A 15,090-nucleotide genomic window follows, 5' to 3' on the forward strand; every position below is an offset into this window, starting at 1 on the left:
CATTAATCTACTACACTGAATAGAGCCATTGTTTATGTTATTAGTAATTAGATATTATCCTCAGCTGACATCTCAACATGTGGACAGTGAGAGGCGTCACAGGAGTCAACTTCCACTCTCCTGTCTGTGATTCTAACTCAACATGTCACAACTGTCATTACACATATCATGTCCAACTCTGTCCCATTCTTCAGCAGCTAACTCAGGAGTGAACAATCAAACAAACACATGTATTTCCTACTATGATACACGCTGCAGTAACTGCACTAATGTTTACTAAAGGGTTGTATGTAGATTAACTCACAAATGCATAAATTAGCTTCATGTTACCATTATTATAAGCATTGTAGAAGTTCTTGTCAGGGCTGGAAAACGTGACAATAACGACAGAGATTACAAATTCTACCTTTTCTTTAAGCTGCGCAAACACATTTTCATATCAGCAATTACTAGGAGTAACAGTTTTTATGGGACAAACCTACAGAGATTTATCACTAAACTCTACAGTTCACATATGAAACACGGTTTGGCCCTTTTAGTGTATTGTTTTGTAGTCTTCCCATAAACACATATTTACCTCCTAAGCAGGAAGTTAACTTAAAAACAGATCTGATCAGAATAATCTGTATGGCATGGCCGACACCAGAGCGACAGAACTGCTTAATAGAGAAGGGCTTTTAGCCAAATAGGCAAATATTTTCCTCAGGATATGTCGGTGACCAAATGAGCTAATAGAGCATTCAACTAAATCAAGTGGATGATACATGACTAGGGATCTTTATTGATACCACTGCCAGGAAAACAAACAATCAAAAGTATTATTTATTCTAGTTTCTCGCCAAAAAAAATAAATTTATTTTTCTAAACGTTACAATTGAATCAATTTATTGATGAATGAATGTATTTTGATATTTTGCTACTACAACAGCACTGTGAAGTCCAAGGCAAATTTCCCACTGGGACAATAAAGTTCATCTTATCTTATCTTATTTACCTTTGACAAATAGTCATTAAACTGACCCGACATTGAACTCATCATAATGTAACCTTACATACCCTTGGTTAGTTCACTAACTGGCTTTTACCCTGATGATTTCAACTTTGGATTACTGTTTTTAACTCACAGGACTTTTTACAAAGTTTAGGTGTTTTACCTCGCCTGCTTTGAGGGGAGGAGGAGGAGGAGGACGACTGTCCTGCAGCGGCCGTGGTAGACAGATATTTTGTAACCCGACAGTCGAAGCTGCTGCACCTCGGTTCAATTTGGTCCCCAATATTGATGTTCTTGTTGCCTGGCAATTCAATCTTATTCAAAAAGGAACCGGGTTTTGATCCCCGTCTCTATTGATGACTCAGAATAAATATTTCTATTACTTCAGTGAAACATTTGAATGGCGTATTACCTCATTCTACTGATGGCTAACATGTTCACTATACTGAAGTTAAAAGCGTGTACATTTTTCTATTTTTATTTTCTTGTCCAAAATCCAAAACTCAATAGATACAGCTGTGCTTTTTACTAGATTAAGCAGCTATATGCTAATTGCTTTTTTAGCAATAACTTCAGCGCCAAAATAGCTTTTCTTTTAGTCATTCTAAAATGAAATGGTTTCTTATTAAATATTTCCAGAATACACATTTAATCAAGAGATAGGCTAATCTAGGGCTGAACCTTTGATTCTTAACATGGTTATTCTGTGGGACATGGCATTGATTGTTTAATCTGTGGTTCCTAGAGTCCAATTTCAAGTTGTCAAATCCTTCATTGGCCATTTACTCAAAAATTGATCTTAAATATGCACAGCTTGATAAACCAGAACATTTTAAACATTACGCCAAGTCACAAGCACACCACTTCTTGGACATCCACGTTTTTTTTTTTTCGGTTTATCCTTCTCAAGTAATTGTTTATATATTTGTTATTAATTTAAACTCTGATTAAATCCCACATAACATGATATAAGGGCTTAATCCACAATTACCCCCCCCCCCCCCCCCAGTTAAACGGATAATCACATGACTTGGATTTAACCTGCTGTGTACGGACACACACGCTGAGGTTCCCCGCCCTGACAACCAAGTATGGTAGGAGAGAGAGAGAGAGAGAGAGAGAGAGAGAGAGAGAGAGCTGGAGAAGCTAGTTCGCCTCATTAATCTTGTTAGTCCAATTAGGACACCGATACAGCCAAAAAGACAGATAACTTCACAAACTCCCCCCTCCCCATCACACACACAAACAGGAAGCTGAGTGTCAGGATGTGTGTGTAAGTTCTGTAACTGTCTGGAGATTTTAAAGTGGACTTCAGAGAGGGGTTAGCATTAAACACACGTACAAGCTTAACTCTCTTGCGTTCAAACACACACGAGCTGCAAACACACACACACTCCTAAAGAATAGAGAAGACACACATACACACACCATATGCAGCACTACAGAGAGGCACTCAACCAGGCAGACAGGGCACTCAAAGCTTGCATTATATCAATACTGTGGAGCTAACCCCCTCCCACTCTCCGTCCATCTAGCTCGCTATCTCCGTCCAAGCAGACAGCTCTGTGTGTCTCTCTCAGGAGCGTTTAGTCTCAGTGACAGCCTCCCACATCCATCTGTCAAATAACAAATTTCGGCTTCGAGAGAGCTCGACCGCGTTCGCACAATGCCATGCCTCCGCGTGTGTGTGTGTTTGTCCTTCTTTTCCAACAGTCAGCAGCTCAAGCGCGTCGGCCTGGACACACTCACACATGCACACAGGGAGGCCCATGCTGAGTGAGACAGCATGAGAGTCATGCATCTTTAATGTAACATCACAGACGGCTAATAACGTAAGAGGAGCTGTGGGGAGATGAAAAGAGAGGACGGGGGGAGATTCAACAAAGCCTGTTCCCGCCCTATTGAACGGGACTCTGGTCCACATGTCCAGTAGCATCTACCAGAGAAGAGGGAAATTCGATTTGGAAGAATGGACATCCCCTGATTAAAACCGTCCTGTCTGCTCAGTCATCTTCAAGCTCACAAACATTTAACACGGCTGTGTGATATCCAGATGGACTGGCAGACGGCCTGACGAGCGGCCTCTGTGGACCGGACAGTCATAGCTGTTGGATCCGTCTAAATGAAAAACCCACTTCATAGAAACGCAAGCTGGTGAAGGAAGCCCTCTCTCCTGCTTGCAGTTATTTTTAATAAATCTTACTCGAGGTTTGTGTAAAATGGTAAATAGAAAATCGACTGTGTAGTGCTTTTATAATCTAAGTCTGCTGACCATTCAAAGCACTTTTACAGTACAAGACGCATTCACCCATTTGCACACTTATTCCGATGCTGAGGCTAACCATCAGTGTTTACTTATCCCGTTAATACCCATTCTCAAACCACCGGCTATGCCACTCAGGAGCAAGTTTGGGGTTCGAATGAAAGTTTTAATTTGTGTGATGAAAAAAAAACTTTGCAAGAATCTGCTCAGTTTTGTGGTATGACATGTTTTAAGTATCCAATTACTGTAATAATGGTAAACTGCTGGTTTGTCTTTTCTGACAGTGAAAAACATTTTTAAAATCTGATCTCAAATACCGCTAAAAATACTGTTTAGGTCTTAAACTAATCCTGCTAACGCTAGCTACTATTCTTAAGTTTTTAAATGCTTGACAATATGGGAAATATCAATTTTGCTTAGAGGATTGATACTGTTTTTGAATCAGTATATAGTAGGGGTGGGAACGATACGATATTATCGCGTTACTTGAGAAACGATATTCTATTGCGATTTTTAACATTTTGCGATACGCTGAGAATTGCGATACAATATATTGTGATTACGCTTTTTATCCTTTTTTTATCCTTCATCCTTTTTTTCCATATGTCTAAAACCATATAATTAAAGCTAAGCTAACCAGCTGCTAGCAGTAGGCTCATATAAATATAAATGTGGTGTCAATCTATTCCTTATGACAAGATTTATTAGAACGAAACAATGTTCTTGAACTTGATGATTCCAGCTACTGTTCATTAACATCCAGCTCTCTGTCACTATCACTTGTTAACCCCCAAGCTAGTTGTTAAATACCAGCCTCACAGTCCCATGATGACATTAGTTGGATTACTTTGTCTAGAGTATGAATCACCACTAAGTGAGAGGGGGGGGGGGAACACACAGTCTGTTCAAAGGATAATAAGTGATGATCCTTTCTTTCCCTACAGCTCAAATTGCTTGTGACTAGGACTGTAAACTGGCAACAATTTGACTATAATCTAATATAGATTAAGGGAGAGACTAAGTTAATTTAAAATCGTTTCATTCTATGTGCAGTAAACAAAAGTTGATTGGTACGAAAAAAGATTCTGAGATTCAATACCAAATCAAACTTCTAAAGAGACTTTAACTCAATCTCATTCGTGTGTGCATGAAGAAAACACCCCGAGGTATTGAGAGAAGTAGAATATCCATATACAGCTACGGGGAATGTCAGTCATCGGCAGAGTTCTGTCAGAACAGGGGGAGTCACCTCCTTTCAACAAAGGCTCTCATTGGCTGTAATAGGCTTCTATAAAAGTGTCAGAGTTTTCTAAGCAGTTCTGTGGATCGTTATGGATCTCATGTGTTTGGATTAAATCTTTCACCGGCTGTAAATCGTGGGGACTTTATTTTGGGGGATTATTATGATCAATCTTCAAATGGCGTGTTAACAGACGCAGTTTGTTTGTCGCTGCTCCGACCCGCACACACTGGTTCCGTCAGTGTGTGTGCCAGCTATATTGGACATGTGTAATGTGGTTATAAGGTCACCTTAATGCAGACTTAATGAGAGAGAAAACGATGGATCAAGTCCTAAAATAGACAAAAGAATATATTCTAAATCTAGAAGACTCATAGTTGAATGACGTGGATAAACTCAAATGAGAATATGGATCAATGAGTGCAAAACTTTTGACTATCAGTCGACGATGGGCAAAATCTGACAAATCAGGCTCGCCTGTGGAAATCCTTCGGCAGGGACGGGCCTCAAATTCTGCTATCAAATCAGGAGATCTTCGCTTGTGGAAACATACTGATGATGATGCGTATCATCACAATAATGCTTACTTAAGAGTGCAGGACAGTTTGCAGCAAGCAGCTGCAGAAACATTTTTAAAACAAAGGCATAAAGAGCTTCATTTCTATCATGTGAAGGCGCACTTCAATCGATGCATTCATGGGAAGGATGTACCAGCAGACACCTCTCCCTCTGCTCTCCCTATCTCCCTATCTCCCTCTGCTCTCTCTCTCTCTCTCTCTCTCTCTGCAATTACATGGAAAAAAAGCTCGCGTCAATATACTGGACGGTCAGCCTGAGTGTCGTCTATGTGCAGGAAACACTGTAATAGGAAAATATTATTTTATTTTTATTTAAGTTTTGGCTCAGTGATCTGAAATTTGCACTCTTTAAATACCAAAACAAACAAAACAAGTCCACAACCAATATCAATGACAGAAAACATCTTAATTTGGGTTCAAATATTTTTATTTTTGGATGTGTAAAAATAGACACACGTATGTAGGGGGGGGGGGGCAGACAGTGAGCGTTTCACCAGCTGTCCCAGAGGTCTCAAATATCCTCCCATTTCTTCCCTTTCACTGAGAACATGCATTAAACAGCCCCCAGCACACACTTACACACCAAAGGATGACCTGGTTTGGCATCAGTAGACAGAGCCCCGTGCTTATCTTTGTGTCTGTGCGTACACGTGTGTAAGTATATGTGTGTGTGTGTGTGTGTGTGTGTGTGTGTGTGTGTGTGTGTGTGTGTGTGTGAGAGTGTATTATCAGGATGGCAACAGCAGATCTTAAATCTAGTCTGTCCTACTTAACCAGCCGGTCAACAAGGGGTGGAGCCTGTGATTTCATACAAATTACTATGGTGAGGGAGTGGAGTGTGGGGTTACGGCGAAGAAAAGGAGGCGTCGGCCTTAATGATGGACAGAGTCAGCATGTTTTAAGAGAGGATGTAAACAAAGTGTTACCCCTTAAGTAAAAATACGGGTTTCTCATGGTGATGAGATGATGATGGATAAAGTCTTAATTTTACCATTTTAATTTAAATAGTAAAAAAAAAAAAAAGGGTCAAATCGAATCCACAAGCTGAAGTACTGTACACAAGAGTATGAGTCCATTAAATATGTTCAAAGATGTTTGCAGCATTACCTTTGATCTAATTTCAGACTACAGACCTGACCTGTTTTATGAAGAACTTTATAGTCTGACATAAGGAGTGTTCAATAAGCGCTGATAGCAACACAAGGCTAATAAAATGAGCTCGCATCACCTGCTTTATTTCTCTGTTTCTCCGTTCTGTCAACAGTCACCACCGTCTTCAAATCTGAGCGTTGGTCTTTTGCACTTGTTTTAATTTCGGCAATGTTGGAGAAAGGTGTTACACTTTTATTTCTCCTTTGAATTGCCGTCATTATTAAACATGATAACAAACTACAAAGTTAGAAATAGGCTCCACCATCAGTTCAAAAATGCTGTTTTAGTCCTCAAATTACAACAAAAGTTTTATGAACAATCCTCAAAATGTTCAATTTTAATAATATCCTTTAAATTTGGACGTTGAATCATTCAGCCCTTTATCTTGGCTGCTGGTCATATGAATATGAGAGCGTGTGATTGTCAAATGGTGCCTGGTTGACATCTGACGTGGACCGTGTCCCTGGTAGGAAACGTCACACTGTTTTGTCATCTTGTCTCAGACTCCAGCAGCCTCACAGACTCGAATGTTTACATGAAAACAGAGCTTATGTCTACACTTCATCTACTGCCCTTCCCCCCGCCCCTCTTTTTACCACCATCAGCACTCTCCTCTTTGCTTTCTGTCGTTTCTTCCCCCACCCCAATCTCCCTTTAAATAACTGCAATATTTTAACCTCTTATAACACTTACCATGCTTTGTAGTAGAATTTTGCTCTAACATGTATGCAACAATACTGGAGAGAGACATTTTTAACAGCACACAACACAACACAGTGAGACAAAGAACATAAATGTAATAATTGTTGTGGTGTATGAGGTAAGACTTCTCTGAAATCAATTTATTTCAGGTCTGATCTCTTTTCCAAAACACTACACCGCTGATCTAAAAATATTTACTGCAATATTCAAATGGTGTTTAAAGGGTGAAGCAAATTTCAACTGATTTATTAGGAATCTAACATGTTTATTAGGTTTTTTCCTAAAGACAATAAAAAAAACATGATACAAGATACCAAAGCTGACAAGCTCACTTTAGCTTAGAAGCTAACAAAGTGAATCTATCTCTGTGCTAACACAACATCTTATTATACCAAAAACAATTTAAAAAAAATGAATACTCATAGCAAACAAACAAACATGCTATTTTTTTAATCATAAATTCACATTGTGTTGAGGCATTGCTGAAGCCGGAGACAGCACAGCAGGAGCTCCACATACACACACACACAGCGCTGCACTCGGCCTGCTGGCTCAGCTGATCCTGTCTCGCCCTTGCAACGCCTCAGTAACTACCTCTGAAGATGGTAGTGAGGCTTGGGGGGGGGGGGGGTCACGTAAATCTAACCGTTATATTATCAGCTGGAAGACACTACAGCAAACAAGCTGGGGAGGCAGTAGGTAGGGACTTGGGTTGCGAAACGGTAGGTCGCCGGTTCAAGTCCCGGAGCGGATCAAATTATAGTAGTTGCTCTGGCAGCTGGAGAGGCTCCGAGGTGCCCTTGAGCAAGGCGCCGAACCCCCAACTGCTCTGATGCGCTCCCTGCCGAGCACTGTGTAGCAGCCCCGCTCTGACATCTCTCCACACACATGCATGTCCACAGATCCTGTTTGTGCATGTGTGTGTGATTCGGGCCAACGTGTGTGAGAAGCACGTCGCTTCAATAACAGAGAGTCAAACAGAATCTCTCTCAGGGATTAATAAAGCACTTCAAAAATAAACAAAACAAACTATTTTCATCTTTCTAGCAAAACCAGAAAGCGGAACCACGTCTGAAAAGCTGACACAAAAGTATAAAATAGAGCATCACCAGATGTCTTCCATTACTTTTAAGTCCAAACCTTAAAAATAACACATCCAGACTCCTTCAGTTTTACAGTGTGTATATGGTTATACAGTAAATAGGCATTTCACTATAAAGTCACAGCAGATATGGGATGAGGGATGCTTGTTTCAGAGTGATGTGACGTGTCCCTTTTATGTGGTCCTGTTCCCTCCAGTAAAAACTCATTATATTGTGGCAGATGGCAGAGAAGGCGATGTTTTGCCAGAGTGGATTTTGTTTGCAGCATGGGGATGATTTGGTTAAGGTACCAACAGAAAAAAATGGAAGATCATATTTAAAGTGTTTTATGGCACCGGCACGACAGACTTAACCAGCGCTGTCCCAATGATTTCCTGTCATGTGTTCTTGTTCTTCAAATTTTCCAAATCATGTACCCAGATGTCTTTAGCCAAAACTACCACAAATAAAAAGATTGATAGTGGCAAATGACTGTAATGCTTTAAGAAATAATTAACTATTTTATATACTTGACAGATCCTATTCTTAATTGTTATCCTCCTGATCATGATCAGCTAAGGAATGAACAGACATGAGGGGTGGGGCAGAACATTGATAAAGGCATTATATATTGTCACCCTGACTCATGGGACACAATTAATGAATCGCAGATGCCAAACATTAATATTTCATTTTTCAAAATTTGGTGTTCTTCTCAGATTTTCCTGCTAATTTGACTCAAAAGCCGTTTACACATATGCACTCCTGAGGGACTGCTCCAGATATTCTCTTCACATATTCTCTTCACATATGCTCCTCACAGCGGGAGATTATCCCTGTCGGACGGGAGAGGGGGGGGGATGTCCTGAGGTAATATGTGGCAAAAAAAAAACGTTGTGGAAGTAGCGGACGAAGCAACAGAGTCCGCTACACAATGCTATAATGAGAATATTTGCCTTTGTATCAAAACATAATGCAGCATTTTAATTACGTGCACGGAGATCACAGTGGTCGCGTGCATACATGCTATGCACCGTGCAGGAGTCATAGTAAATAAACGTCACTCCCCCTCCCATTCGCTGGAGGGGAAATCTACGTATAATATCCGTTCTCACTTCAGCTCTCTCAGACTCGCTCCTCCTGCAGGAGTTTTTCAGGCGTTTTCTGCGAGTGTAAAAGCCACATATTTCTCACTACTTCATGACTCCTCCTGATGGCGCCTAGGACATGAATGAAGATTACGAGAAGGTAAGTTAACCAGCCGAACAAGAAGTTGAAAGCAAAAAAAAAGGTGAAGGCAGCGGGATAATGTCGGGCAGCGGTGAACATCAATCCAGCAATTTCTTTTCTTCAGGTTGTCAGATATGGTGATGTAATCCTGATATCATTGATGTGGGCTTTGTGTTATATAGAGTTAACCTGCGTTTCCGCCCCTATCAGACATGGTTTTGTTTACAGTGGTAAGTGTCTTGCCTTTTTTTTCCAAGGGGAAACAAATCCATTTTTAGAACACATTTTAATACAAATAACCTCAAAATGCTTCACCTGAAATAAAGTCACCAGTTCACATGCACACAAAATGTGTAAGGTAAGTGGCAGTAGGGTTCGGATTTAAATGCTAGTTCACATAAAGGGCAAATAATGGTCTGAACTGTGTAAACAAATTAAAGGTAAGTTGTGTCAATGTTGGTTTAAGAAGCAGCTCTAGACTACAACAGATTCTAAAAGTGATGTTGATATGAACACTGGCTCACTCAATGATGAATAAAGGTGGATAATTGAAATATACACAATCACTACAACTGAAAGACCCTCCACCTTTTAAATGTCTTCTTTTTTTTTTATCCGACTTCCAAAAGAACGATCAAGACGCTGTTCTACTCATCCCTCCCAATTCTCACCTACTCCCTCGCTCTACCTCTCTCTCTCTCTCTCCCCCTCTCACTCTCTGGTGTTTCTGTGGGTGAGAGGCTGTCACCAAGGGGACGGGCTGTCATCGTCTCCATGGGGATGGGGCTCCACGGAGCCTCTCAATTACTGAGTGGGACAATTAATAAGCATCAAAGCCTGGTTAATATTTCACCAGCGGCACAGAGAGGCAACCTGGCCCACGGCGCCCCGGGTCCACGGGAGACGTTTCATGTGGGAGCTGGTGGAAGACCAGAGGGAACAGGTAGCGGAGGGGGAGAGGAAGAACAGAGCCGAGATGAGAGAGAGAGGGGATAATGAGATGAGATGAGATGAGTGAGCCGGCAGAAGGGCGGAGGATGTGAGAAAGGCAAAGCTGAGCCTCCCTCTGTGCTCGTCTAAATGGCAAGAAGTGTAACATTTGATACAAGTTTATGGCGTCGTATGAAGAAATGTTAAACCATTCATTTGATTAATCACTGCTCTGCTTTCTGTGATGCTGGTCACAAAGCCTTCTTTTAGAAAGATCCCCCTTAACTTGAGTTATTACAGACTACGTTAATAGACTCGTTTTTGGAGTTTTTGGGATCGGAACGAGCTAAAAAACTAACATCAGCGAGCTAACCTGCACACAGTGATAACGCCAACGTGATTTTGTAGCTGTCCTAATGGTTCACTTTTTTTCTCATTTCTGATCTTTACTGATGTAGCATTCGACTTCAGGATAATGACACTCAGCACAACGGTTAACAGAGGTTCATGAATATCCTCGGAATTGTAGGTATTCATTTTAAACAATTCCTCAATCTATTTATGACGCTTCGAATCACAGCAAAAGTTATACGATTACAATTTTATGTCTAGACCGCACTCTTTGTTTTATTATTTACGGATCCCAAACATGAATTATCCAATTTTAACATACAGAAACCTCAGATAGATTGAGGCTTTTTGGTGGACAACAATCTGCCTCTGCAAGTCAATAATGTGGGAAATAGAAAGATATAGAAAGATAGAGGTGAACAGTTAAACCAGATAGTGCTAGATGAAAGATAAGCAAATCTTTGAAATCATTACAAATCATAACAGAAGGGCAGGAATGTTTGCCACTAATTCATTTCAAACCATGTTGGTGGTGTTAGAGGACAAGTTGAGACAGGGATTTGTCGTCTAGTGACTTTAGGTATCTGTTGCAGTGGTCAAAGCAATCCTTCTAAGAGTTGGTGAGATGTTTTAGTTTGGACCAAAGTGGGAGATCAATCGTCAGAGATACAAGAACCAGGGAATCAATCAAAATGAAATGTCAAAGACTTCTCAGTCTTTTAAGTTATCCAACAGAATATCACAAAGTCTGTCCTCCTCGCTGCTCAAATATGAGACTTCGCTACACTTCAATTTTCTAAAACTGAAAATTCAATATCTTCTATTTTGGATTCTTTGTTACACAGAACAAGAAGTTGAATATGTTGACCTGGACTTAAGGACAGTGAGGAGCACTTTGACACTTTTTCTGTGAACTTTCATGGGCTTAACAGTTAATCACTTCACAAAAATGTTTGCTAAATAGATCATTGAGTAACTGCTTTTGAATACACAATTCAGCTCCTCTACCCTGCAGTTGAATCATCGTTTAAGTTATAACCGTAATAGCAGTTTGTGATTGCTTAACAACCCTGTGAAAGGGACACTTTGTAGAGAAAGATGAATATATTTGATGCCACTTCTTGGCAATGGTCCATTCTACCCTCAAATGATGAACTTTATTTTGAATTATGAATTAGATGTACGCTGAAATCAGTGTATGAAACACAAATGTAGGTAAAGATTATGAAAAAAACTGAATAACTCTGACTCAGATATCCCATTTACTACTTTCTTAAACTTCCCCCTATCACATCCTTTCCTTCCCCCCGCTGAGGAGTGAATGAAAGTAGGAGCATCAGGAGGAAGCAGACGAAAGAGGACTGGAAGACAAACAAGCGAGGCAGGAAGAGGAAAATGATGGGTAAATGAATGGAGGAGGGGAGGGGGGAGTGTAAGAAGAGTTGGAGAGGGGAGGATGAGGGAGAAAAAGGTGGGGGGGGGGCAGGAGTGGTGAGTAATGGATAAATGAAGGGAGATGGACGGAGGGGGAAGAGGGAGGGACTGTGTCGCTGTGAGGCAGATGCATTGACGAGCCGGCTGGCTGATCAATGGGATGTGGTCAATCAACAGAGTGATCCATATGCTCTGACCTTACTCTGGACGGGTGAGGGACAGTGTGTGTGTGCGAGTGTGTGTGTAATGTATCCTGATGAAATCACATAACTTTACGTCAACAATTAAAGCCCTCTTAATGAACTTATAGAATGTTTTTTCCCGTTTGGGTTTATCTGCTACAAAATCATTAGGGGGTGGGAATAATCAGACATCACTGTGATTGTTCAACGGCTAAATATTTCCCAAAAGGAAATCTCTTTCGACGTCTGTCTCATCATCTGACAATAAAGTTTCTCGTTTGTTCATCTCGTGTCCATCAGGTTCATTTGAAAAAGAAAGAAAGAAAGAAAAACAGGATTCCAACACTGACGTAAAAATCTTCCCAAAAATATTGAATGCAAACTGTGGCGAACTTCATGCCCCTCAACTGTATGCTGATGACTGTCTTCACTGCTGTCACACTACGGGTATCTTTAACATAACATGGCTTGCAAAAAAAAAGAAACTTCACTATTTGGAGGATTTGAAGGTTCATAACTGTGAAAAATGATAAGAGTGATGCCTCTGTCTTACTCCAAACCCTGCTGACTGAGACCTCTGCTGACGTCAACAGAGAAACTCAACAAAAGAGCTAAAAAGCTATTTGGCTTTTATTTTCTATTTGAATGTCTCTCTTTTTTGCTTTTGATGTCTTTTGTGAAGGACTTTGAATTGCCTTGTTGCTGTGTGTATTGATGTGTTGCTGTGTGTATTGATACTAAACGTCAGCAACAAAATACTGAAACGATACCATGCTGCACCAACTTTTTAGCCGCTTCTACAAATTATGCATGCTTTTTCATATAATGTACACAAACCAAGGTTTCAGCTGTGATTTTGGATGGAAATAAGCGTCCTTAGACTTCAACTTTGAGATCCACCACAAGGAATGCCTCTCTTTTTTTTTTTTTTTTTACATTGCATCATGGTCATATGTTAAGCTGAGAGAGGGAGCTGTGCTAAAAGCTAAACTACCCAACGACAAATTATACTCTGTTATCATAAATAGTAATCACAGTGTGAAAAGTGCAACCAAAATACTTCCTGTTTTGGTGACTCATATTTCAAGCTGTAATGTAAACTTACACCATTACTGTAAATACTATAAGTAGTCTTATGGTTATGAAAGTCATGTGTAATTTCTGTGTAATGTGCTCAAGCAAATGACATATGCTGGTCTTGAAATGTCCTAGACTGCTTGTGCAGAGATCACCTTTATCAGCCTTTCATCTAACGTACAGCGAGACGAGACAACAACAAAGTAGAAGTAGAAAAACATCACATGTCAAACTGGAGCCAGACCTGAAACAAATGGCTCTTTATCCTCTTACATACACATCTGCATGTTGCACTTTCACATCACAGCCCCAACGCAAATTCAATTACATGACAGGACACCAAAACAAATGCAAGGAATTTCAGCTTTTTTCTGACTGCTGGTTTACAGTTTGTGCTTCTCTCGTCGTACAGCGAGAAAAAAAACCTGTTGAAGACACTGAAGCAGGTTGAGCAGCAGCCTCACATTTATCGATTGTTGTATAAACATAACTCCACAGAGGGAAAAGACCTGGGCACCTAGTCTTTCTTCCACTCCAATGAGGCAGGAGGAATGTGAGGAATTGAGGAAGGATGGTTACAGGCCGGACTTGAGATGCCCAAATCAGATCTGATGCATGTCCCAACAGCTCTCGTGTCACTGATAGAGGACGGGATAGCTGCAGAATCAAAGTGCAGAACTACAGCAAAAAGAGCTCTCCGTTAAGACGACTACATGACTTTGTATGAGACTCTAATGCTGATCGAGACCTGAGCGGAGAGACAGTCCAACGTCTAAGCACCAAGATACTCACAGTAATAATGATGATGATAATTTGGGTTTCCTCTAAACACAGCTTTCCCTTTACATTGTTTACCAGTAAGGAGTTTTGAGGAGAATCATCCAGATTGCCCAAATTGAGTAAGTGTGTACAGATCACTTCTCAGATGATTTTTATTTTTTTCTATTATTACAAAAATGAAGTCATTCTGCTAGAGGCTGATCTCATCGTGACTATAACTGTCTCCTTCAATCACGTGCCGTCCACACAGCACAGGTTTACTTCAGCTTAATTGTAACTTGCTATCATGCTCCTTCAAAACTTAAACCATAAATGTAAATAAAGGCTGTTTTTGTACTGCGCTGTGAAATCGCTTTGTTGGAATCCAAGACGTGACAGGCCTAAAAAAAAAAAAGGTATGTTCATCATCTCTTCCGAGTTCTTACAAACTCCCTACATTAAAACTTTAAGAGAAGACTGTTTTATGTTATACACTGCCAACAGATTCTTGTGCGGACCTCTGTGTGCTCAGCTGTAATGCTCTGGTTACCGGGCTGCAGACGCCTAGAGGACGCTGGACTTATAATAAATGACAAAACAAATCAAGTTTTCTGCATAATAGACTCAGTACTTAAATGTTTTATATATCGGTGGTGCAAAGTGGAAAACATACACGCCGATACAGTGTACCTGTGATGATCTCATATCAGCAGATTACACCTGCCAATTGGTGTACTGGTCAGGCTCTAGAATCATAATAGAACTAGTACCCCACCTGTGAGAAAGGCTTCAGCTCTCCAGAGGCTTTTGGTTGTGCTTTGGGAGCTTTCAAATGCGTCTCTCTTTCCCCCGGATGAATACGTTTAAAAAAGAACTTGGTTTTGGTTGAACACTCAGCAGAATGAACGTACTGTATATATCGTGGCTGGGGGGGGGGGGGGACAGCTGGGCGAGAACATACTGCGGGCCCATTCCAAAGTACACTAGGCATTTTCTGTCCAAAACCTCGAGTAACCACAAGTACAGTATGCACCACATCAAATATGCTGTACAAACAATGAAGCAGTAGAGTTGTTGCGGAGACTCTATGTTTCTGAATGAGGGGCCTTGTGATTTTAA

At 40.6% G+C, this 15,090-nt stretch overlaps 1 protein-coding gene across 1 annotated transcript in view; it reads right to left on the bottom strand.

Annotated features, from left to right (window-relative positions):
- prkcea (protein kinase C, epsilon a) overlaps positions 1 to 15,090 on the bottom strand; it is a 42,545-nt gene that overhangs the window by 26,128 nt on the left and 1,327 nt on the right. The gene's annotated exons all lie outside the window — the stretch shown is intronic.

The sequence above is a fragment of the Labrus bergylta genome, chromosome 21 (genome assembly GCF_963930695.1).
Source record: "Labrus bergylta chromosome 21, fLabBer1.1, whole genome shotgun sequence".
NCBI lineage: Eukaryota > Metazoa > Chordata > Actinopteri > Labriformes > Labridae > Labrus > Labrus bergylta.